The sequence below is a fragment of the Canis lupus genome, chromosome 17, assembly GCF_048164855.1.
Source record: "Canis lupus baileyi chromosome 17, mCanLup2.hap1, whole genome shotgun sequence".
Taxonomy (NCBI): Eukaryota; Metazoa; Chordata; class Mammalia; order Carnivora; family Canidae; genus Canis; species Canis lupus.
The window spans coordinates 40,060,254-40,084,717 of NC_132854.1; the positions used below are offsets into that span (position 1 = coordinate 40,060,254).

Sequence of the window (24,464 nt, forward strand, 5' to 3'; positions counted from 1 at the left end):
ATTCTGACTGGGCAAATTACCTATACATTATGTATCATCTCTTCATATGATAACCCTGTCACCAAAGGAGTGTTGTAAGAATTAAATAAGATAACTTAATTTATGCGTGAAATTTTGTCTCACTTAGTAGGTGCTGAAATATATTTGCTCAGTGGTTAAGTGATCTGGTTCACACTCTAGGATTTCCCTTTGTTCCTAAGTAATAATCTTTAGTTAACTATCTGAACTGGATACAGTCAGTGTTAGGCTTCTGACATATCATCTTCGCTTTTGTGCTTTGTCTCAGTTGCCTTTATTAAAGAAGTTACATTATTGTTTTTCATACAGTAATGAATTTTAAGCCTCTTTTTTTTTCTTTTGGAGCAAAATGGGCTGACCAAAAAAGAAAATATTGGTGAGAAAGATAAATATAGACCATTATAATTGTAGAACAAGAGCTACGAACCTGTTCAGAGGTTTGTAGAAGAGATTTGAAGAAAACAGATTTTGGCTTAGCAAAGACAGGAGTTGGAAGAGGAAGTATATTGTAAAACTTGATGACCTTGTCAAATGCCTAAACCGGAAGATTCTTTCAAAAGAGTGGTTTTCAAGCTAACCTTTAAAATGCAAAGCTTCTGTAAAGCTTCAGCGATTCTGTAAAAGCTTAATCTTTCACTTAATAAACTATTTTTTACTGCTTAAAATAGTACAGAAATATCTGGCTTGAGAGTCAGAGTGGACACCCAAAAAGGAATATTATCGTCAAAGGGGACAACAATTTGGAGTCTATGTTCCCATTGAAGTTTTCTCCTGAGAATAGTACAGAAGGCATAGTCAATTCTTGTTATTTGCAGTAGTTTTGTTCTATAAAATCACCATGAACACTAAATTAGCCAACGCAGAATCATTGCTCTTTGGGGAAGTACAGGGTTAGGTTCCTCTGAGCATCTGGTCACAATATTTTCATCAAAAAATCAATATATAAACTTGTTTTATTCATGTTTCTATTTAAAGACACTTTATTTACTATATATTGTTGATTCATTAACATTGAACTCATGGCCAACAGCACCATAACTCATGCCTGAACAAAGCTTATCTAACACGTGCACTTTTTCCAAAAGGCACATCACAGCTTTCTTGAGCTTAAGAACTGTAGACAGCACTGCTGCCTTATGCTTGAGGTCATTTTAAGCAGTGAAATAACCGAAAAAAGAAAAAAAAAAAAACCACAAAAATCCAACAAAGTGTGGCAGTAAGTAGACCTCAAAAAGGACATTTCACTACAATGTAAGAATCGAAACAAGAAAGCAGAAACTCATCTTGTTGGCTTTCAGCTATGAATGTGGACATCAGGCAACTCAAATTTCCCACTGCTCTGTCCATGTCTATTACTGACTACAAAAGCATGGTCATTGGTTTCTGTGATTACAAATACATTGTTAGCAAGTAAGAAAATTTGTAAATAGAGAATGTGAATGAATAAGGAAGATTGTTCTTGCTTCTTAATCAGGTGGAGAAAAGAAAAAACAGTATTCACTTGGTTTACGTTGTTACTAGAGTGAGAAACCACCATGCACAATCAAGCGATGACTCATCTGTAGATGTGCTGTTAGACTATCTTCAGCTTGTACCTTGGCCTTGTTACTCCAGTGTTGCCATGACCAAGCAGCAGAGACATCACCTAAGAACTTGTTGAAAATGCAGACTTTCAGGCCTCACTCCAGATTTACTGAAGAAGAACATGTATCATAGCAATTTATATGCATTTTGAAGTTTGAAAAGTATGAGTCATAGAATGGAATGAGGCTAGTTTCCATAAAAAGTCTAGGTAGCTGGTACTTGCTGTAGGAAATAGAAGTGGAAGCAGAGGGCCCCAGTGTTTGTAGAAAGAAAGAGGGGCTTTTTTTTTTTTTTTTTTTTTTTTTCTTAGCTAAATCACTTTTGTCAAAATGAAAGCCTTTCCACTTTTGGTCTTGTTTAATAAGTATGATGTTCTTAAACTCCATTTTTTAAGCAGCTAACAGCTCTTTCCACTTTCTTCTTACTTTTATTTCTCTTCTAAAGTGTCACTTTCTACTTTCACTTTAATTACATTAAAAAAAAAGTGTGTCAATTTTTTCTAAGCAGAAGTTTTGCAACAGACAGGAAATTTGATTTTTAAAATGCCATTCTCGAGCTCTTTGCCTATATATTTTTTCTTATTAAAAACAAATGAAAACAACCAAATAGAAATAACGTGCTTTCATCTTAAAAGCAAGAGTGAAAAAGTAAATAAATAAATTAATTAAAAAAAAAAACAAGAGAGAGCCACATGAGAGTTTAATGGATTGCCGTACTGTTAAATACTGTCTTATTTTATTTCTGCTTTTTTGAATTGATTAAAAGGATATCTTTTTAAAAATATTATTTATTTATTTTTTTGACAGAAAGAGAGAGAGAGCACAAGCAGGGGGAGTGGCAGGCAGAGGGAGAGGGAAAAGAAGGCTTGTAGGCTCTCCACTGAGCAAGGAGCTCCTTGCTGGGGGCAGAGTGGACTCCATCCCAGAATTCTGAGTTCATGATGCAAGCCAAAGGCAGACATTTAACCGACTGAGCCACCCAGGTGCCCCCCAAAAGATATCCTTCCTCTTAAAAATAATATGTCAAAGAGACTTCCAAGTACAGAATAAATCTGGAAAATCAGAGGCAAGAGGGAATCTGATATTTAATGATATATATATATATATATATATATATATATATATATATATATATATCCCTTCCAGCTTCTCTTTGGGTAGCATTAAAAAAAAAAAAAAAAAAAAAAGGAAAACCCACTCAAACCAAGTTCAGAATTTATGAGGTTACCAAGAAAGCAAAAGAGAGGAGTAAATAGGGAAAGGAGTGTTGTTTCCATTAAAACATCATCGAAGCTCCTCAAAGCAAATTTTTGTTTCCAAAACGCAGAACACTGTGCCCTGCTGTCTTCTAACAAGAGGATTTTCCTTCTTGCCAGTTGTTTCCATTCACAATATTCAGCCACCTAGTGACTGATTTGTGCCAGGTGGAATTTTTCCAAGCATGCAATATTTACAATTCTCTGTTTACTAGTTCCTGGAGACAGTTAGATAAAAATATAGCAGCAAATAGTTCTAACTCCAGATAGAGGGATATACTTAAGTATCTGAGACTCAAATGCAGACGGAGCTCTGAAATGCATTTGTTCCACTTACAAAAAACCATTTTATTACTTGTTTATGAAGATGAAAACATCATTATATTAAGTAATCATAGAAGCCGTGCCTTTAGATATGACACCTACAACCTGCAAAGGTTATCTGCAGCATAAAGAGGTGTCAGTAAAAACCAAAAGTTGTACAGAGCAAAGAGTACTATGTATACCAAATTTGCCGGGTCAGTACCCAGAGGACTTTCAAGAAATAATCTGAAATTGTGTAAAAAATCAGAGTTGAATGAAGAGTGATACTTAAACACATTATTAACAGTATCCTTATGTTGTGCTCACAGATACACTGGAGGGAATTGTTCATCTAAATTGATTTATGAACTATCTACCTCCCCTTAGCAATGGGCATCTCTTAAATTCCACTTCTTAAGTATGCTCTTGAAGTTTAGGCATTAATATTTTTATTTTTCCACCTTTTCATGCCTTCAAGGTTTGATAACACTATTGATTTTGGTGCCAGTGAATCATTATGTTTTTTGAGGACCATTCACGTTCTACCGTTATGGAAGTGCAGCTGCTATAAAAATGTATTTTAAAGAAACCATACTTAGATCACAAGAAAAATCAAAAGAGGGGAAGGTAAAGGAAGGGATTTCATTGAATCTTGAATCAATAGTATTTGACCTTATCCAGTGTTTAATTGATTGGCTCTTCAAATCTGTAAAATGGAGGATTACCCTCCCTGGTTAGAGAGGCTGTTTTACAGCCACGGCGTATATATGTATCGATCATGACTGTGCATTAGGTCATGGTTATCATTTAATGGATAGATCAGAATGGAAGAATCTGTTTAAGTGTTCCACAGCCTTGTGATCCATCTGCAAGTTGCCGGGTGTTTATGACACTCTGTGTCAATGAGCAGTTTTATTTTGGAATAGTGACCTTCTGGAAACACTTTCAGCTATTGTTTATAAAACATGTGTACATGACCAGTGACAAGATGGATTATTGTTATACACTGCATATTTGTGCCCCTCCAAAATCATATGTGAAGCCCAGACCCTGGTGTGGCTGTACTTGGAAAGGGGTGTCTAAAGAAGTAATTCCTGTTAACTGAGAACATAAGCATGAGGCACTGATTGATAGGATTAGTGTCCTTAGAAGATGAGACACTGGAGAGCTCATGCTTTTGCTCTCTCTTTCCATGAGAACACAAAGAAGAGGTATTGTGAGTGCACAGAGAGATGATTGGCACCCATTAGCCCTGAGAAGAGTCCTCAGAATGAAACTTACCTTGCTGGTGCCTTCATTTTGGACTTTGCCATCTCCACAACTGAGAAATAAATTGTGGGTTTCAGTGCCCCAGCCTGTGGTGTTTTGTTATGGCAGCCCAAGCAGACTAATACTGTAAAATAGGACATAAAAAAGAATAAGAACATGCATGATAAGCATGGATAATTTCAAAGAAACCCCTGAATTAGGTGACTTAACAAATAAAGGCCCAAAGTAAGTATCTTTGGTTGCTATCTCTTTATTTATGATTAAAGTTTAAAAACTCTCTTGAGAATGTTTCCAACTATATCACCAACTATAACTGAGGGAAAGAAGGCAGCATAAGAAATGAATGTATAGGGTGAAGCCAGTTTGTTTTTTACTTCCTGTCAGTGAGAAAATAAACTGGATCAAAATTAAGATGATATACCTTGGAATATATAGATTCAGTCCACCTTGTGCTTTACAGTCCTGGGCATGTCAGCTAATCTCTTTCAAATGTGGTTCCTTCAAGTGTAATATCTAGTTAATAGCCTGCGTGGTTAGTGTGAAGATTAAATGAGGTAATATGAAATAACTGAGCTCAATGTGTGGTACCTAATAGCACTCAAATATGTTTGAGGATTTGAAATGCTGTTCCCATTTTCCATTATTTCATTAGCATTGATCTTAATTAAAGAAAATACAGCTGGCCCTTGAACAACATGATTTTGAATTACATGAGCAGTTATACTTACACATGGATTTTTTCCAGTAGAAACAGTACAGGAGTATAAATCTATTTTCTCTTCCTTATGATTTTTAAAAATAACATTTCCTCTTCTCTAGCTTTCATTGCTATAAGAATACAACATATAACACATATACAAAATATGTGGTAATCAACTGTTTGTGCTATCAGTAAGCCTCCCTGGTCAACAGTAGGCTCTTAGTGAAATTTTAGGGAGTCAAAAGTTATACATGGCTTTTCAATTTTACAGGAGCCAGTGTCCCAACCCCTGCATTATTCAGGGGTCAACTGTAATTTTGTTTTTCCTTTAAGATAGCTATAAATCAAACATACATTTTTTTTTCTTTTACCACTTTCCTACTTAATTTTTTTAAAGAAGCAATTATTTATTTAAGAGAGTGAGAGAGCAAGCCAGTGATGAGAGAGGGGTAGAGGGAGAGGGAGAATCTTGAAGCAAACTCCCCCCTGAACAGCCAGCCTGACGTGGGGCTCGATCCCAGGACCCAGAGATCATGGCCTGAGCTGAAATCAAAAGTCAACCTACTGAGCCACCCTGGTGCTCCACCACCTCCCTACTTTAAATACACAAAATACAACCAACTTCTTAGAACAGAAGTAGTGTCATTACTGGTAGCTTTTGGTATTGTTAGCAGTAGGAGACTCCTGGCATGAAGATATAATGTGGTTCAAATTAGGCTTTCATTATTAGTTACTATCATAAGCCCATTATCTTCTAGTACACTTTAAATGAACTAGCTTAAGATTTGGCTGGCCAAGCTCGGCTCATCCATCAAAACTTGGCTACTCTGCCAGAGAAGGGTAATTTTAATAACTAAGTTATGGAATTGTAGAGAGGATTAAATGAGAGAATACATGTGAAGTGTTTAGTATTATGTCTGGTCTTGAGTAGGTTCTTTGCAAATGATTATTGCTGATATAATTATTTTTTAAAGACTTATTTATTTTAGAGGGAAAGAGAGAGCACAGCCCAAGATGCAGAGGGGCAAAGAGAATAAGAATCTTTAAGCAGACTCTCCACTGGAAAGGGAGCCTGACTTGGGGCTCGATTCCAGGACCCTGAGATCATGACCTGAGCTGAAATCAAGCATCAGAGGCCTAACCGACTGAGCCATTCAGCATCCCAATTCTTTTTAATGTCTATGATTATTAACATTATAATGTTTTCCTATTAGCTACATAGTCCATCTTCTTGGTTATGTACAATTGGTCATGTATACTTTGGAATAGTGTAAATGAGAAAAGATTCGCCATGATGTTGGGTAAGAAGGCAAGTAGCATTTTGGTCTACAATATTATTCAAAAGCTATTAAGTAGCATAGACCCTGGCCAATGATCCAGTGCTTAAAGTGAGATGGAAGCTACAGAAGAGTTGTGAAGAGAAAAATGACACAATCTGATATCAATATCAAGAGATTCACTCTAATTCTGTTTGAAAAATACATGAGAAATAAGAAGTAGGAAGACTTGCTAGGTGGTTACTGTAACATTGAGACAGGAAATGATGGCGATTTGGACAAGGGTGCTAGATGTGGCAAGAAGTGGCAGATTCTGGATTGCTTATGAAGATCCACAGAATATGACTGTGCATCAAACATGGGGTGAAGGAAAGATAGTTGTATGAAGTAACTCTAAGATATTGGTCTTGAGACACTAGGGGAATTGAGTTTTCATTGAGAGATAGATAAAAGAAAACTGAGACGAGATGAGTTTCCATCTGCCATGACTGCCATTAGAGAAGAGAAGAGGTCTGAGGACTAAGGACTGCACCCTGTAATACACCAGCACTTCGGAGTTGTCACACAACATTGGAGGAGTCGTGGGCAGTGATGTCAAGAGAACTCCCAAGCAAGTGTTTGTTGGAAGCCAAATGAAGCAAATACAGTATTTGGGGAAAGAGGAACTGATTACCTGCACTCAGTGCCATGGTGAAGAGGGATGGAATTACTTGGAGATTTCATACCTCTATAATTGGGAAGATTATGTTGCTTTTAATATGCATTGGGGGTTAGAAAGAAGAAGTTTGGGGATGTACACCAATGAATTTACTTCAGGATGAGTTGATGCATAGTATGGGTGAGATATCAAGTCAGATATGTTTAACTAAAATATGAATCTGAAGGTCAGGTGAGAGCTGAGTCAGGTCTGGAAGTTAAAGTTATAGGTCATGTATCATATGAGTAGAGATTATGTTGAAGCTATGGGATTAGATATCAGTGAGCATGTAGAGTGTGAAGTGACCAAAGGAAGTATCCTGGGAATGCCTAACATTTAAGGATGTGATGAAAAAAAAAAAAGATTTAAAAGAGGAGTAGGTCAGTAAGAGCAAAATCAACAAGACTAGGCCTGTGTGATATTTTTCAAGTCAAGGATTTCTTTGGACACATACACATCTATAGCTAAAAAAATAATTGGGTTGGTAGTAGAATTCATGCTTCCTTAGCATTAATCCTTCTGACCTTGTAAGACATGCAGCTTCCATGGGCTCCATTCTTTCAGCTTGTAACTGGCATTCAACATTTTCCTTCTTTAGCCCTCTTCTGTTTATCCAGTTGGCAAAGCGTCCAGCACCCAGTAGGCCAGGTAAACATAGCAGCACTGCTGTGGGGATGATGATTGGTAATGCTGTCTCCTATTGCTCCAAAGCCCCTGGTACTCTCATCAGCTGCTGTTGAAGATGTTGGCACTTGGTGACCCTGGCACGTCAGATACTAGGAGACCTGCCAGGGCTGTAGGCCCTGCTGCTGTGCAAAGAGTTCTAGATGTGCCAAAGCTATGACACATTTTCTGTCTCCTCCAAAGCATAGTGCCACACTGTGATGCAAAGAAGGAGGAAATCTTTTCTCACATTTTCTGCGTTGATCACAATAATTTCTGCTTTGGGTCCTAAATATCAAATAGCAATAACTTGTCATCCATGAGACAATGGGAACTGAGCAGAAAACAAAAAGAGTGAAAAACACAGGATTGTACTTTAAATCATTGCTTCTCTTTGACAGCCAAGGCAGTCATTCATAAATTTCTTTCTTCAGCAAACCTTTACTGAGAGCCCAGGATGCACCAGCATCCTTCTTCCAGCAAACGCTGCCTGCTGGTTATCAAATGAGAAGGTGTTTTCCTCATGTCACTACCTCATCCAGGTAGATCTCTGAATCTATGCTTGACAAACTCTCAGTACTTCGCAGTCACCTCACTGCAGCTTCTGATTCAGGAGGTCTGGTGTGAGCCCAGGATTCTATTTTCTACTTTGGTTTGATGTGTACATATGTTTGGTCATCACTGTTTTGGCATTCCATTTATATCTGAATCATACATGTACACAGTCTTTGAATCCTAGGCTGAAACTCCTAATGCACAAGGAAGGAGGAAGCTTACAGGTGTGATGAGCTGTTTGAGTGCTAGGGATAGGGAAAAGGAGATGGGTGTCAGGAAATAAAATATAATTGGTTGACGTGGAAGTCAAATGTGACCTTGAAAAACATAATTTTAGTTGGGGGAGGGTACTGATTGCAAGGACTTGAAAGGTGATGTGGAAGTGAGATCTATTAGGCCTTAGGCTATTAATCATTAGAGAACCTGGTAGCAAAAAGAAAGGTAAATTGCAACCCCAGAAGCACTTGAGATAGAGCAGCAAGGTTAGGGGAAAGTGGTTTTTGTTGTTGAATTTTGTTTCTTGTTGTTTGGCAGTGGGGCTGTTATTTCTACAATGGAAGGAGTCTGCAGACGGGGGAAATTGAATAGAACCGTGTCTTATATAGTCAGGGTAGAGGGTGAAGATTTACAGATCAAGATCCAGTGGTGTGCTTGCCAACCAACAAGCCCCCTGGAATGTGACAGCGAAAGATAAAAGAAAACAGGTGAAAGATTAGGGGTAAAGCAGGGGAGAGGTTCTTTCTCTGAGAGACTAATGAAGAAAAGGAATGAGTGTTAAGGTGGAGAGATAAAGAAAATGAGGGCTTCAGTAGTCTCAGTGAAATAACAGATGGTGTCATTTGCCAAGAGTGAAGTGTTTAGGCCTGAACTGAAAAGCTCCCATGCTGAATTCTCCCGTGAGTCAATAAGGGATCATTACGGGAATCGTTGAACACCAGGGAGGGTCAAAGCACAGGTTGAACAGCACAGATTTGTAGAAGAGCCTGTCAACACCAGTCTGGGGGCTGCTCTTGCAATAGCCGGCCATTCAGGAGAGAAGCAAAGAAAGCAGTCGAGGGGGCTTTGGCAGGGTGAAGAGTCAGCAAGGAAGGCGGAACTGAGGGTCAGTAGAGCGAGGTTTCATAAGGTCCTTGCAGGAGCATCTGCAATCTCTGTCCTTGGCAGGAAAAGGCTGAGCAGGAGGGCAGGTGAGGCCCAAAAGGAGTTAATGAACATGGAGCAGAAAGTGCACCGAGTACCATAGGTCTCAATCAGGATGAAAAATACATTTAGTAGGCACAAGAAAGAAGACGAGATGGATTTTGTGTGCAGATCATTTCTGCAGTCAAGGTTTGGGGGAGTGGTGCACTAATGAGTGGCACAATCATTTTTACCTCTTTTGCCATTTGTTTTGGTTTCTAATTTGCCGTCTCAACCATAGCCTAAGGCCTGGAACACTTACACATTTTACGTACACTGAATGATAAGGGAATTGTAACTGTTAAGGATCTTTCTTTCCCCCCCTCTAAACAGAGCGACTCACTAAAACTATTAAAATTCAAGATGTAAATGCAAAATACTATTGCATTCTATTTGTGTATTACATATGTTCAGAAACATGAATACATTAAAATACACTTGGTATGCAATTGAACAGAAACTTTAATATATTTTTCTTTAGAGACATTCTTAAATTTCCTGTGCCAGGTACATTTTATATGAGTGTATAAAATTTATATAGCTAGCTGTAACTTATAATTGTAATACATAGTGCATTTTTAGTGGTAAAGATGTGTTGTTTTGACACAAACCCCCTCAAGGCCTGAAAGAGTTAATGTGCCCCCATAATCCTAGATTTAATATAATGAAATGACTCTGTTTGGGGGAAATAAAGCATTTTGCCTATTGTCGCTTGCTTTTGTTATGAGCCTTTCTGACTTCTCCGCATTCATTTAGAATTAATAAAAAACACTTCTATGGGTGTTTGTGATTCATGGAGATCTAGAGCTGGGAGGTGCCATTTGCATCTGTCTGCATTAATTCCTCATTTTGAGGGTGTGTTAAGCTCTCCCAACATGGGTTACCTGACAGGTAGCCAGATGGGGAAAGAGCCAGGACTGGAAGCGGGGGCCCCTAGCCAGTGTTTTCTGAACTATATAGCTCATGCATTCTGTCTTATTGAGGAAAGGATTTTAGAAATAAAACTCTCATGCCAGCATTTCCCTAAGTACCCTGGCTGCCCCACTGACCGCACAAACCATGTTGTGAGACATTGCTATAACCGCCGCCTCATGATGGATGGGTTTATATAGCAGTGTCAACCCCCGGTATTGATTCAGAAGGTTTCACCTCTCACAAAATAAACTTCTTCACCTTGCTTTCAAAACTGAGGAGGAAAATGCCAATTTTTTTTGTTTTTAATCGCAAAAGGGTATTTCAAGAATCACATTTTTTAAGCTCTTGGAGTTCTCACACTCAGTGCATACAGTAGACGTGCATCTGGAGGCACAACAATCCCTCGTCCAGAATGAATTTCTGAGTGGTCACGTGCTCATCATGGAAGATCACCTAAGGTGAATGATGACAAGGGGCTTATAATTCTTGCTGTTTGGGGGTGTTTGAGAGCCATCAAGAAAGGCATGCTGCTTTGTTCCTACTTCAAGAACAGGAAAATACTCCATATTAATTGAATGCACTTGGCTCGATAGTGTAAGTGTGACAAATAGAGATGTGCCAAACTGCCTGAAAATAATTTGGGTCATCTGCAAATCACAGCGCCTGCCAGTTTGCAGACAATTCCTAGTCCTTGTGGTCTGTCACATTTCTTTTCCATTAGCTATTTACCATCTGACGAGTGAAAGAGCACACTAATTTATTTCTTGAAAAAGAGATATTCTGTTTTACTGATGTCCCCTCCCACCCAACTCCCCACCCCCCACCACTCCCCCACTCCTGCTCCGGACAAGCTTATTGTGTGGTGTAAACTCCGTTACCTTTGCAAATGCTCAGTGGGGTCTCTCCCCCAAACAGGGAGTGTTAAAGAGATGGAAAAAAAATTAAATCTGCCGTTCTGCTTTATCATCTGAAATGATGATTGTTTTTAGCTTAGCTCATACTTGGGATACGCTTTGAGACCTTAAGGAGTATTTACAGCAGTGGACATAGCACATGTCTGTGGATTGGACAGCAGGCATCGTTCTTGCTCTGTGACTGAGGCCCTAACCAGCCTTATGTTTCTGAGTTTACAGGAAATTCAGGGTAAACCTTTTATTTACAAACAGGGACCACTTGCCAAGATGGAATAAAAAAGCAACTGATTAATCAGCATGCAGCCTTCATCTTGAAGGGCCTCGCTGCCAGGCCCTTTTCAACGTTCAGGAGATTGGGCTCGCGTGAGAGGGATGTAGTGTGGAAATGCCTTTGATAGCTCAGTGATTGAGTCTATCATGCTTTGGAAAGGGACAGGACTAGGTTTAAACAACCCTGCCTGATAGAACACAGAGTGTGCATGGCTGGAAAAAAAATTACCTCATTATAGCTCAGTGCTGTTGCCCTTTGGAGTAAAATGAGAGAAAAGCTTGCTCTGGTACTTCTGCTGATAAAATTCACTTTCTGGAACACAACCAAATCCCAGCATATATCATCGGAGAGAAATAAAGCAGTCAAAAAATTGTATTCCTAAATAGGCCTGGAACATCTTGGCAACTGCTAAAGCAACACAAATAAGGAACAGTGCCCTACTAGCTCGACCCTTAAATTATGCAGCTGTTCATTACCCGAATTATACATCTCAGGCTGCCCTTTGGAAAAAGGCATGGAGCACGGAGCTGGAACAATCCCTGAATTATAGTACAATAAGAAAGACCTCCTAAAGTGTCACATGCATGTAGTGGAAGATAAGAAAGGCCAGCTTAAGTTCTTGGCATTTTAAAGAAGGCAATCAAGAAAGCCTTTGAATTCTTTAGTTTTCTTTCTCTGCAATTCATTTGCATTTTGTGTTAGTTAGACAAAGCATCCCATTCATGTGTCAGCAGTCCTGTGTCAGTCTTCTGCTCTGGAGACGTGCATGTGTGTTTTGGTTTAGGCTGCACGCTATTTACAGATGGGACCGTTAAAAACATTAATAACCACAGTAACAAGCCCGCTGTGTTTAGAGAATCAGTAATGACAATATTTAGTATCTCAAAGAATAAAGACATCATAAAAATAAAGCTATCATAGAGCTTAAGGGCAAGACTCCAAAATTCATTTTGCCCCCTGTAATGGATTTTACATTTATGCCAAAGTGAAACATACCACACTAGTTAGCTTGAGACTTGAGTAGCACGCTCTTTTTATTTTGATGTGATAAGATTTGTATTTCCTCACCAGACTTTACTAGCATTACTTATATTTGCATCCACTTGGTTGTGTTAATAAAATGTAGATATTTTCTTGAACCACCATGAGGTTAAAACTTAGAAGATTTTATTTTCCCATCCAGTTCTTAATTTTTTGGACAAAAGTTAATGAGGAAACTGACACTTTGTGTCATATTTTTTACTTAAATTACATGGACAACTTAATTTTTTACGATTCCCTTTTCAGTGAATATTTGGTATGAAGACATTGTCTTATAAAGCAAATAATCACAGATTACGTGTGAAAAGTGAGCATTGTATTAGACGAAAGTAGGTGATTGCAAAGTTTATTTTTGGTCCCTAGTTAGGCGACCTGGGCTCCCTTTCACTTTTTCCAAACCTCCTGTCATAGCAGAATGTCTCCTCCCCTAAAATGTTCACATCCTAACCCCTAGGCCCTGGAAATATGTTTCTCTATATTGCAAAAGGGACTCTGTGCATGTTACTTCAACTAAGGACCTTAATATATGGAGATTTTCCCTGGTTACCTAGGTAAACCCAATCTAACCACATGAAGCCTGAAAAGCATGTAACTCTCTGGCCAGAGCCCAAAGACATAAGGTCAAAGGAGAACATAGAGGGATTGAAAGTAGAAGAAGGATTTAGATGCTGCTGCTGATTTAAAGATGAGAGGGAGAGATGGAGTAAGAGATGAAGGGGACCTTAGGATGGCTCCCAGCCCACAGCCATCAAGGAAGCAGTGTCCTCCACACAACAACCACAGGAAACTGAAGCTGGCCAACAAGACAAACAAGCCGGGAAGCGGATTCATCCCCAGAAGCCCCAGAGGGAACTGAGATGCTGCCCATACTTGTATTTTGCAGAGGGCCTACCCCAGTCATCTGTACCCAGACTTCTGACCTATAGAACTGCAGGATGACAAATGGATTTTGTTAAGCCATTATGTGGGGTAGTTTGTTACATGAGCAATATAATATTAACACACTTGTCCTCTGGTGTTCTTTCAGAATTTTACCCTTCCCAGGAATATACACAGTTTAACCATTGGTTTTCCTTGTGGAATTAAGTACTAGGTACCAGCTATACCAATTACAGATACTAGTGGTGTTGTTGTTTATTGCTTGCTTCCTTGCTTATCTGGGGAGAATGAAGAGTGCCTTCTGATCACCAAAAACATGCCAAAGTGAAAGATAAGAGAGTGTGATATTTGATTAAATGGACTCTGGAGATGGACTGAAAGGGCTTGAATTCTTACTCAATCACTTGCTAGCTTTGTGACCTCAAGCAAGTTACTTAACCTCTCTGTGCCTCCATGGTTTTTTTTTTTAATCTATAGAGAATAATAATAATGCCAGTCCTGTTATGCAGAGATGATTTAATGATTATTACAATTGTCCATCTTTGTAGTTGTAAAAAAGTGCATTTAGCTATTTCAGTAGGAGCTTTTAATTTAAAATAGGAATCATCATGTTTTATTAATTTTCTAGCATGTTTCAAATATAGTAGTAGCAGTCCTTGAGCTTAACATTTTGAAACGGAATTATATTTCTTCTGAAATTGAAACATGCTCTTAAATGGTATTGAGTCAACCTTGATGCGAGACTTACTCTATAAGATGGATATTTAAAACTCTGTGTGTTCAGATTAATATTAATCCCAGGGAGTTACAGGTTAACCATTTTAAGAAAAGTTCTTTCCTTTTCAGAAATAATGATGTCAAGTTTCTTCCTTTGAACTTAGGAAGAAGACATCAGTAATGAGCCCACCGTCCCCACCCAGCCCAGCCCAGCCCAGGAGCAGCAAGAGTCCTTTTTATTATTATTATTTTTTCAGTTTCATTGAGACTCCGATCTCACTGAGGTGGGCACTTGCAGCCTGTGCAGCTGCTAGCAAAGCATATGTAAACACACACTTCCAGTGTGCAGATTTATGTCTCCCCTGAGTGCAGTGGGGCCACCAGTTCTCCTCCATTCTGCCTCTGTTCTGCCCTGACCATGCCCTCATTCTGGAGATTTACGACCATCGCTACACAAAAGCCCTGTGCCTGTTAGTGCAGGAGTCATTCTAGCAAACCAGTTCAGTGCAAGCGTACACCTTGTACCCCAGGACGCACATGGATATAAGATGTTTGTTTTCTCTTTGGGTCACTTGTACAACCCAAAATCAACAGAGTCATTAATTAAATCAGTGTTTCTCAAGCTCCAGAGCGCATCGGAATCTCTGGTGGGTTTGCTAAAATGCAGATTCAGATTCAGGTGATCTGAAGTGGGACTTGAGTCACCCTTTCTGACAGCCTTCAGGGGGATGACTCTGCTATTGCTCCTGGGAACGCACTTCACGTAGCAAGAATTTCGAGCACCATTTAAACTTAGTAATTATGTTCTTTTGAAGCACATCATTGTCACCTTTATGAATAAGTGCCAATATCTTTGAATATGAACTCTGATTCTTAATCACTGCAAAGTACTTACATTTTTCTATAAGAACATAGATTTGGTATCTGCTCTTAGTAAGGACAACTGTAATCACGAGAAAGGCTTCTATGTGTAAACTTAAATAATTTCCCTTGAAGTAAAAGTATAAATCCCGCAGGAATTTGGTATTTGGACTTTAGCATTAAGACATGCAAAAAACCTAGCATAAACAATTTCTGGTAATTCAGATTTTGGGAAAGAGGAAATGTCGGATTACCTTTGCACTACTTATGGCAAGTGGTCTTGAGCAGGCCACACAATCTTTGGGTAACGGAGGGATATAGTTGGACCTGTGGCTAGGGTTTTAATGCAGGAATAAAATGAATTAACTATGTAAATAACTTAGGAAAAATTCCCAAATTAAAGGAATAAACCTTTTTCAAGACATTCAGCACATATGAAAAGGTATGTATTTGCAGATCCTAATTGAGGACTATCCATCCTTAAGGGAAAGTTTAGCTCTCACTGTGGAATTACTATTCTATGGGCATAGCTAAAATGTGGAAGGAACCACTTGGTTTGTCATTAAAACTTTATTTTATTTTTTATTTATTTATTTTTTATGATAGTCACACACAGAGAGAGAGGCAGAGACACAGGCAGAGGGAGAAGCAGGCTCCATGCACCGGGAGCCCGATGTGGGATTCGATTCCGGGTCTCCAGGATCGCGCCCTGGGCCAAAGGCAGGCGCCAAACCGCTGCGCCACCCAGGGATCCTAGACCCTGGAGTTTTTAATTGAGGAAATCACACTGAGTAAGCTTTGGTCTAAATGAGTTTCTCTCTCTTCATCTTTTCCCTCAAGGAGAGTTGCACAGAAACTGTAAAGGAGGAAGCTTACGTCAATAGGTTACTGAGCCTAAGGAACAATAGATTTTTAAGAGGTAGTGAGAGAGTCTGCTTCAAAGAGAATGAAAATTATGTGCCAAGAGAAACAAAAAAATGAATAAAGAGCATTTTTGATATGGTGGAAGGGTTGAAGAAAAGCAGAAAAGTGAACCAGAAGAAGTTACAAGTTGCTGTAATATTGCCCTTTGGAAAAAGTACCTCCAAAGTGTGGCTAGAGCTCTCTTTTCTCATTCTGCTATTTAAGTCAAACACAACTGAATGGTCAAAAAAATAGAAATAGAGGAAAATTAATACATGTGTTTGGCTTACTCCCTAATGTTTGGAAATGAAGCAATGCATACACTTCACAGCAAAAAATATATATATAATCATGAAATGGTGCATTTGCTGAGCACCCTTATTATGAATATCTCACAGTACCTTAGGTATTATCTCAATAATTTTAAATAAAATATCTGTGGTGTAAGAGGCAAATAAAAATCTCTCTTAAAAAAAACCTAATGACTAATGCAGTCGGAAAGCTGGAGACTGAGGTCATCTCAAAGACTTAGAATAAGTGAAGACATGCAGGAAGAGTTCTCTAAGAATCATCCTTGTGGTTTTTGTTATTGTTTTTCTCGTTACTGTATGTCTAGAAAATTGAAATGAACACCTTCCCGGGTCTGTTTCAGCTGTGGTCATAAAGGCTGGAACGGCAGCTGGGCTGAGTTGAAGTTGTCTTTTCTGTCTTCTGGTCTAGTTCACTTTTAGACTCTTGCTTATGTGAAAAGCTCAAGTCCCCTGAAACTAAGAGATGTGCATGTTTGCGGTGAAAGTTTTCATTAATAATTTCAAATCATACGCTGCCAAGGATCTGCCACTGTTTCAAGTTATGGCTATTTGGAGTTCTTGTGTTTTTCTGCCAATGTGAAAATTGGTTTTGCGGGATTGTTTATTGCTGCTTCTTTACTACTTTTTTTTCTCCTTCCACCAAGAGAATACTTGTGTTCTGCAGAAACAATGGAAGCCTAAAAAGATAGAATGTTTTCACGTCAGAAAAATTAAAGTCATAAAGGAGATAGATTTCCAGAATTAAATTAGAATTGAACAAGTCAGTTATGTGTACATCCATCAGCCCAGTGGTCAGGATCTCATTTCCACTGAAGCAAACTTAGCTAGAGGGCAGATAGAATTTCTACAGAGAATCCCCCCACATCTTTCACAGCAAATTATGCTGAGAAGAGAAAGCACTCACCTACCAGTGAATATAATGTCTTTAAAAAGGCATTCTCCTATTTAAGAACAACTGCTATTAAGTTCACGAAATATTCTAAATAAGCTCAGGATGAAACCAAGTATTAGAAAGAGTGTCCAGATAGATTGATTGAATGTCATATCCAGAATACAACTTTGATGCTCAGGCATCCCTTTCTTACCATGTTAAAGTTAGTAAAACCCCTCATTCTGAATATTAGTTTTTAAAAAAATGTTAATATTCACTAGTGATACTAGATAACATTTATGCTAAATAACATTTTTAATATGTCAAGTGTATGTTCACATTTTTACAATTCAGAGAGGATATTTTTGTCCTTCAACTCCATGACACAAGAGGATAAACGTCATAGAGGCAGAAAAGAAGGCGAAAGAGCAGAAGCGTATTAATTGGGCACCTATTGTGTTCTGCATATTATACTATATGATTTTATTTATGTGTTTTAACAAACTTCACAATGATATTCAGAGGTAGGCATTACCATCTCAGACTTTACAAAATTGAAAACTGAGTTCTGGCTGCCTAATTAGTTTACCCAAAGTCACGATGCTCACACAGAATATGTAGCTTGTCTGAAGACAGGTGTCTCTGAATCCAATGCAAAAGAGAAAAATTGTTCACTGATTGTAGGCATTTTCTCTATTCATATTTCTCTATTCACCTTCATCATGGATTATATATATATATATATGTAATTATATATATAATATAAATATATTATACATATATATTTTTGAGAGTGAGAGAGCACATGCCCATGAGCCAGGGTGGGGGGTGTGTGGTGGGGGGAGTTGGTGAAAGGGAGAATCCCAAGCAGTCTCCACGCCCAGCCCAGAGCCCCAAGGCAGGACTCTGTCTCACCACCCTGTGATCACAACCGGAGCTGAAATCAAGTCAGTCACTTAACTGACGAGCCACCCAGGTGCCCCTACATGCAAAATTCTCATGCCATGTTTGTAACAGCATGTTGATTCTAAAACCAGGAGCACAGATTACCCTCCCAAGGTTATTCCATGGGGTTTTTTTAATTAAATTGCTTTTCATTTTAAATAAATGTTGCTCAAATAGAGATCCAGTGCCCTTTTATTAACTTTGTACAGTTATACATAGTGTAATGTGTGCTATTATATGTTGTGGTTGGATATATGACTTCAGTTTATTAGCCAACAGTTATGGGGTTTATTAAACTTATGAAAGATTAAGAAAGCTTTTGAGGTGGGTGACCTCAAAATTTAAAATGTCCCTAAGTGACTTGAGCAGTCCTTGGCTTAGATCAGAAATTCAAGTCATTATCATTAGTCTGACTTTTTGTTTTTTTTGTTTTTTCACAAGTACCCCCCAAGTGAATTTATATCCAATAGGGACAGTTGGAAATACCAAACTGCAATCTTAGTGTGGGATACACCAGATTTTAAGAGAGATGCAACCGTTATAAAGCCACATATGCCAGCCTCATACCTCAGTCGCCAAGGGCCTTCTGGAATGGAAAATTCTTAACTTTAGGAACTTTAGGCAAATCAATACTGGTCCCTTTAATGAAATCCCCTTGTTTTTCCCAGATTAGTTCATCTTTTTTTGTAGTTGCATTTCTTTCCAGAGGCCAAATCAAATATCAGGAAATAATTTTCAGAACAATCTTAAGTTTCAAAACCTATGCATATTGAAAGAAAAGTGTAATTATTGCACCTTATTTTGACCTCATATCATATTCAGTATTTTTATAAAGTACTTTTAAATTGGATATTGAGAGACACCAAATGTTACCTTATTGTTATTACATTCTGTGATTTTGTATATGTGTCATTACCCCCTGTTAAGTATTTTATGTTGATTTATATTCAAATGGTCTTCAAGCTTAATTTTTTCTTATTGCCTAAGGAAAAAAACCCTATAAGAATAAAATTGTCAAATCATTGCACAGTATCTCCTATTGTTGCAGAGGAGAATTTTATTATTTATAATTTGTTAATTTTATTTTTTAATTTTAGATCATTTGCATATAATATAATTTATTTAATCAAAACTGCCTATATTTAGTTGCTAAGAGACCTGGAGCATTTGGAATTAGGAAGAAACTGATTCTGATGAGATGCAAACAACAGTATCCTGGGCTAAGGTTGACACAACAATTTAAAAATAGAATTTATACTGACTTACTCCATTAGGACAAAAATAAAAAAAAATGACGTCGAAGAGGCACAAACTGCCAACATGCATTTTATATTTGCAACTTAGAAAATGTATACATTTTAAAATTTCACTTCAGCCAACTTGTGTGCAAATAATAATTTTCCTTTTACATAAGGCTAGAAGAACATTAAACTATTTTTCTCCTTTTAGTTCCCATCAAAGGTTATTCTGCATTTTTAAAAGCACCTATAGGCTATTTTATGTTAGCATATTTCTCGTATTTTATTAATTTATATTAAACTATTTTTATTCAGTGATGTCTATTGTTAAAATAATTGAGATAGCTTTGCATTTTCCAGAGTGTTACATCATCCCCTAACATCCCTGACAAGATCTGAAGTGAGTAACGTAGACCATATCAGGTCTAGACTGTGATTTTGCACTTGCACACCAAATCTCATCCCACTGGTGGCAGTCCAAACATGTGTTCTCAGTTGGAACAGTACTGTGGATTTTTTAATCAAACACCCTGCAACTTGAAGCCTTTGGGTGGTGTGCTAGAGTATAGGATCAATGAATTGTTTCATATATACACATAAAACTATGTTTTTTAAAATTTTTGTAATTTTTTTTGATAGAGAGGACAAGCAGGGAGAGGGAGAAGCAGACTCCCCGCTGAGCAGGGAGCCCAACACTCGGTTTGATCCCAGGATCCTGAGATCATGACCTGAGCCGAAGGCAGACCCTCAACCAACTGAGCCACCCAGGCGCGCCTGCCCCTAAATGACACTTCTAAATGATAATGTCAACAAGGTCTCAAGTAGTGCTCCTACTCCTGTTAGTAGGGAGTAGATTCCTATCCCCACCTTTAGCTGGGTCCTTTCATTTCTGCTTGTGTTTGGGAGAATTCTCTTTGTCTTCTGTGCCTGGACGGGTGGACAACTTTTCCCTTCTTCCCTTCTAGGTTCCTTGGCCAGTCTAATAGTTACTTTGGCATAAGACAGATTCACAGGACAAAAACAGATTTCATGTATGGAGCTTCATAAACATATGAGACTCCTTGGGTGTCAGGTAACTGAAGCCTATGTACTAACCTGAGCTAGGGGGAAGGGAGTGGGGTATGGGGCTGCAAAGGGGAAGGAGGGGAGGGAGATTGGGTAAACTAATGTTTGCCAGGACATGCAGATAAGTCTTTGTGATATAAAAAGTTGTTTCTGGGAATGGCTTTCTTCCTGGTACAGGCCCCCATCTAAATTCTTTTAGGTTGTTCTGCGGGAGGTAAGAGGTTTTTCCTGTCTGCAGGGCCCCCATGGTCTTCAGGTCGAAATAATCCACATGCCAAAGAGGCGCAATCTGTGGTGGTGTATTCCTCATGTGCATTACCATTCATGATCGCTCGTCTTTAGAACAGGCTGCAGTGCAGAGAATGTTGGGGGATATAGTTGAACAATCTATTCTCATAGGATTTTCCAGTGTGTGCTCGGCCAAAGGCCGGTCATTGCTGCATGGCTTTTATGCAGCAAACCTTATCTAACAGTGAAAAAGTAGGCATCAAGAAGCTGTGCTTTCAAATTCAGTAGAAGCCCCCTTGTAGTTCTTACTAATGTTTTACTGGCTTACAAGGAGAGAAGTCATCCTTTCTTATTTATTGTTAAAAACCATTAAAAACTGTCAAGAAGAAAGGTTGTAAGGTTAAACCACATTTCACAATAAAAGAACATTTCATCCTATCTACCACTGTGGCCAAAAGTATGTTTTATAATCAGACAGCCCTTGGTTTAAATTCTGGTTTGGCCACTTATGAGCTCAGCTCTTTTGTGCTAGTTAATGTCTCTGCCTTTGTGTTTCTTCTTTGTCAAAATAAAAATAAAAAGGCCTGCATCACAAAGTTATTAGGAATTTAAAAAAAAAATGCAAATCAGATACTTGACCTGGTGCCTGGTATATAAATACCCAACAATGTTAACTTTTTTTTCTTTATTTAATTTTGTTTATGTTGGTGTTGGTTATTATTGTTAATGTTATTATTTAACAAGCTAACAAGCTAGGAAATACATGAATATTAAATGGATCAAGCTCATACAAAAAGGTCAGAGCGGGCTCTGTGTTAAAAAGAGGTAAGTAAGAGATGCAAAAATTCTCAAATATAAAATGAGGAGGAAGCAATTGAGATCCAGGAATCTAATGCTCTGAAGTAAGCAGAGGTGACATGTCCACCTAATGCTTTCTTTTATGTGTTCCTACTGGACTAACGTAAAAGCAGCGTGAAGCAGATAGTTAGGATTGCCATAGGGCCTGCTTTTGATTTAGGCAATTGTGCTGTGATGGCAAACAAAGGTGAATTTCATTCCTAACTCTGCCGCGTGTTGTAAGTTTAGGATGCTGGGATGTGCTCCCTGAGTATGACTCTTGGCTCCAATTCTTGTGTCTGGTATAGGACACATGCTCAGAAAATGACTTTTCTCCTTTTCTTTTTTCACTTATATGGTAAAGATTTCACTTATATGGTAAACACTCATCTTCATTTATCATATATTAGATAAATGTAAAAATATCTACATTTTAGAATGTATGTGTGGGAAAGAGAGAGGGAGAGAAACTCAATATTATGAAATCAGTGAATATAAATGTGCTGTAAAAATTACACTTTTATTTGGGGGAGTTGCTAGGATTATAGGGACATCCTTTGAGTATTTAACTTCAGGTTAAAATAGGAAGGGTGATGCCACTATCTTTATAAAGTATGACTCAACAGGGTATGAGTTTGTGCCCCTTTCACTGGTTTAAGTGTTATTGTTACCTTAAAAAATAGGGATCCCTGGGTGGTGCAGCGGTTTGGTGCCTGCCTTTGGCCCAGGGCATGATCTTGGAGATCCGGGATCGAATCCCACATCAGGCTCTCAGTGCATGGAGCCTGCTTCTCCCTCTGCCTATGTCTCTGCCTCTCTTTCTCTCTCTCTCTCTCTCTTTCTCTGTGACTATCATAAATAAATAAAAATTAAAAAAAAATAGTTTCACAGTGACATCTAGACTAGTGTTTGTCCAAATATCTGGGTATTGTGACCGAACCAAACTGATAAATAAAATTAACTACCACAGGGTTGTATCCATTTCTCTTTCAGAACTGAATTTTTATAAAGAGTTTATTTATTTATTTATTTATTTATTTATTTATTTATTTATTTATTAAATTTATTTGAGAGGGAAAAAAAGAGAGATATAGCATGAGTGGGGTTGAGGTGAGGGAAAGGCAGAGGTAGAGGGAGAAGTGGACTCCCTGCTGAGCAGGAAGCCCCATGTGGGCTCGATCCCAAGAACTCGGGATCACTGCCTGAGCCAAAGGCAGATGCTTAACTGATTGAGCCACCCAGGCATCTCTCAGAATTGAATTTAAATTATTTTGTTATTGACTGATTTTATGTTATTATTAATACTCCAAACACCAGCAGCAATCATACAACAAAATAATCCTTCAAAATCTATTTCTTTTTTTTAAAGATTTTATTTATTTATTCATGAGAGATACGGAGAGAGAGGCAGAGACAGAGGCAGAGGGAGAAGCAGGCTCCCTGAAGGGAGCCTGATGCAAGACTTGATCCTAGGACCCTGGGGTCACGACCTGAGCCAAAGACAGGTGCCCAACCACTGAGCCACCTAGGTACCCCTCAAAATCTATTTCTGAATTTTTTTTTGTTTTTGCTTCTGACTTTAAAATCTGTAATTTATAAAACAACAACAACAACAAAAGAAATAGAATCAGAAGTAAAGATTTTTGTTCTGAGGTCATCCCATTTAAAAATTTCCATCCAGCATAATTTTTTTCCTTCACAGAGCTATCAGGTCCTCAGGGACCCCACTGTTTACTTCAAGACAGAGGAGAAAGAGCATTGCAAGGGGACAAACTGCTCATGGCTGTGTTGTGAAGAACACGGCACCCCTGCTGGTCTGGCCTTCATGGGGGGTGTCTAGTCCATCATTTTTACCTTAGTGCTATATTTGTGTACAAAGAGCATTGCAGGTTTCTGATGTCTCCTGCAGTTAATGTCTGGGACCAGGTTAAAAATAAAATCTCCATCTTATTCTTTGACAAATATTCTGAGACCATTACACTATTTGGTTCCTGAAAAATCTATACACACTGTATGCTTATTTCTCTTACCGAAGAAAATGGTTCCCGATTCTTTTCATCTTTAGTTTACCTTGTAGTTGGTGTTTTAAATGGAAACGTGTTCTGGTAAGAAAGTCTTCCCTGTAATGGGAATCCTGTATGTTTTCAATTCTATCATAATTAAGAGTCTTTGCAGTTGTAAATGCCACCTTTAGGTTAAATATAAACCAAGCATCTGTCAGCATCAATGTAAGAGAGCAAATAATGCCATAAATGCTAGGAGAGTAAAACTCTAACTGCATTGAAATGAGCTTGTCATCTCAATGAGCACTGACAAACAAATCCCTGTTTAGTTCTGTAAAAGAGCAGAGTTAATAAGTACATATATTTTCTCAGATAGTGGCATATATTATATATACCTTTCCTTAGAGTTGTGCCAAGAAGCACATGTGACTTTACGGGTCATGTTGCTTGGTCCCCTTCTACTCCAGCACCCCTTCCCCAAAATACCCTTTCCAAGGAACTGACTGCAGGACCCAGCTCTCCCTGGAAGCTTTCCCTGACCACGTCTGAAAAGGTGAAAGGCCAGACCTCAGTGCTCTGTAGCATGCATTTGTCATTGTATTTGCCACCTTACCTGTTTACTTGTGTGTCTTACACACAAGAATATGATGTCCTTGAACTTCTTTGTTTTCCTAGCACTGAGGTCTGCACAATTAGTATTTGTTGAGTGGATGAATTAACATAAAGTAATACATCAGTACACAACTGGTGAGTTCTGTTGTTTCAAGAATTATGATAGAGCTGTGAAGATTGTGTTAATAAAAGGGTCTGGATGGGGGGGATGTGTGTGTGCCTGGGTGGCTCAGTTGGCCAAACAGCTGCTTTCAGCCCAGGTCATGATCTCAGGGTCCTGGGATGGAGCCCCATGTAGGGCTTCCTGTTCAACAGGGGATCTGTTACTTCCTCTCTCTCTCTGCACCCCCCCC

The 24,464-nt window shown here is 38.5% G+C and overlaps 1 protein-coding gene and 1 long non-coding RNA gene across 7 annotated transcripts in view; one reads left to right on the forward strand and one right to left on the reverse strand.

Moving 5' to 3' along the window:
- Positions 1–24,464, forward strand: part of PCDH9 (protocadherin 9) — an 885,615-nt gene that overhangs the window by 831,562 nt on the left and 29,589 nt on the right. The gene's annotated exons all lie outside the window — the stretch shown is intronic.
- LOC140608039 (uncharacterized) overlaps positions 1–24,464 on the reverse strand; it is a 55,771-nt gene that overhangs the window by 27,788 nt on the left and 3,519 nt on the right. Inside the window, exon 2 of the long non-coding RNA XR_012009984.1 lies at positions 4,442–4,553. This is a non-coding gene — a long non-coding RNA (uncharacterized lncRNA). The remainder of the gene's footprint in view (positions 1–4,441; positions 4,554–24,464) is intronic.